The sequence below is a fragment of the Leptidea sinapis genome, chromosome 4, assembly GCF_905404315.1.
Source record: "Leptidea sinapis chromosome 4, ilLepSina1.1, whole genome shotgun sequence".
Lineage (NCBI taxonomy): Eukaryota > Metazoa > Arthropoda > Insecta > Lepidoptera > Pieridae > Leptidea > Leptidea sinapis.
The window spans coordinates 8,248,514-8,250,846 of record NC_066268.1 but is presented as its reverse complement, the minus strand read 5'-3'; the positions used below and the strand labels follow the sequence as shown (position 1 = coordinate 8,250,846).

At 32.0% G+C, this 2,333-nt stretch overlaps 1 long non-coding RNA gene across 1 annotated transcript; it reads left to right on the top strand.

Annotated features, from left to right (window-relative positions):
* The first annotated feature begins 457 nt into the window (after positions 1-457).
* On the top strand, positions 458-2,052 carry LOC126979863 (uncharacterized). Its single transcript, XR_007732902.1, has 3 exons — positions 458-709; positions 1,259-1,526; positions 1,610-2,052. It is a non-coding gene; the product is annotated as an uncharacterized LOC126979863 (long non-coding RNA).
* Positions 2,053-2,333: the final 281 nt, after the last annotated feature.

The following is a 2,333-nucleotide window of genomic DNA, read 5'->3' as shown; positions in this document are numbered from 1 at the left end:
ATGATGCGTTTACGACCAATCACAAAGACTTTTGATTTGGTTGGATTTACATTTAAATTAAGATAAGAAAAGTATTGATATAAATTTACAAGTGCTTTATTAATAGTAGCGGCTAAATTAATCAGATCAACTCCCGATACATAGACGACTAAGTCATCTGCATACTGTAGGTTTACTATATTTGGCCCCAAAATAAGGTTCAATCGTCTTATGTACATAATAAAAATTAAAGGAGACAATATTCCCCCCTGACAAACACCTAGAGAAGAAAGTCGTGGTCCATACAAATGTTTATTAAATTTTACATATACTTTTCTGTCAGTCAAAAAGGATTGCATCCAATTTATTATTTTACCTGGTATCCCTAACATTGATAACTCGTCACAAAGCACGGCAATATTTACACTATTGAAGGCACTTGCCTATGGACTTGCATCCCGTGCCACTAAATAAATTAAAAAAAAAAAAATGAAGGCACCTGAGATGTCAAAAAATACAGACAAAAGATATTGATTACTTGCTAAACATTGATGCGCATCAAGCTGTAACTGCGCTATACTCTCCCTAGAAGACCGACCTTTGCGAAAACCAAACTGATTATTAGGCAAAAGACAATTTTGTTCTATAAAGAACTCGAGACGTTGTTTTAGAAGCTGCTCAAATATCTTCCCAACACAAGACGTGAGAGCTATAGGTCTATAAGAGTCAGGTAACATTTTATTTTTGTCTGGCTTTAAAACTGGGATTAAACAGTCTGTTTTCCATTCTGCAGGAATAGTATTCTCCTTCCATAGGCGATTAAGATTATTTAAAAAGATGTTGAGACTGTGGCAATTAAGTTTTTTGAGTAAAATATATGGAATGGTATCAAGACCGAAAGATGTATCTCTTCTAGTAAATAAAGCGGATTTTAGTTCTTGTAAAGAAAAAGGCTCTATCAAATATTTATTACTATCATTAACAACATTTACATAGTTAGTTAACTCATTTGATACAAAGTCAGAAGTATACTTTTGTAGAAAATCTGGAATCCAACTATCATTCAACACACTGTCAGGAATGTAAGTTTTGTTAAATTTGCGCATGTATTTCCAAATTGAAGACAAAGGAGTACAACGATTAAATGAATTGCACAAGCCTATCCAGCTATTTCTTCTTTCACTTTTTAAGATAAGTTTTTTTAAAGCCCGCAATCTCTTAAACTCCACATAATTTTCATCAGTGGAGTTGTTTTTAAAATTAATGTAACCATTTTTAGCATTTAAAACTGCTTCTGTACACCTCTGATTCCACCAAGGCGACCAAGGATATTTAAAAGATTTTTGTGAACAAGAACTAGTAGCATTATTACTATTAGAACTTTTGGAAAACAGACAGCTAGGGATTGACTGCTTGGCAGCAGAAAGTAAAATATTACAAAAGGAATTAAAAGCATCTATTGAAGATAAAGTGTCAAATTTAACATCATCCAAATAAGAAACAACTAAGTTACTATACATATTCCAATTCACCTGCTTATAATTAGGGTGAGTGGGCAAATGTAGATTATTACATAGTGTGTTTTGCAAACTAATACTATCACTACTTACTGCCATTTTTATTATTACAGGGAGATGATAACTACTGCCCAGAGGACTGTCAATAACTGACCAGTCACATAAAAGAGCCAAAGATGGAGTTACCAAAGTCAAGTCAAGAGCATTAGGACGCCAAGATGGAGATCCTATTGTGGTAGCTTGACCATTATTCAGAATAACAAGCCCATTCTCATCTCTAACCTCTAAAACATCTTTACCTCGAGGCAATGTATCAACACATCCCCACAACATGTGATGAGCATTGAAATCACCTGCAAAATATCATTGGCTCTGGAATGGACTTAATTAAACTGTTTAAATTGTTTTTATTAAATGGAGGATTTGAATTGGAAGGACTGTAAAAACTCACAATACTCAGTTCTTTGTTATTAATTTTAATTTTAATGCAAACATTTTGTAGAGCACTATCATAATATGTATTTATGTTAGAAAATGTGATATTATTATGAATAAAAATTGCTACACCATTGTGTTTATTACCACAATCATTCCTTATTGTGTTATAGCCTTTTATTAAAAAATACTGATGTGGTTTTAACCAAGTTTCCGAAATTATAGCAATATGGATATGATTTTCATATAAAAACCTTGTAAAAATAAGCCTATTACTAATAATACTTTGAGCGTTCCACTGCACTATATTCAATGTATCCATAATAACAATTAACTAGGTGTCTTTTTTCTAAAAGTGTTATTCAGAATTTCCTTAATACTATTTGAATTTATAGTTAACTT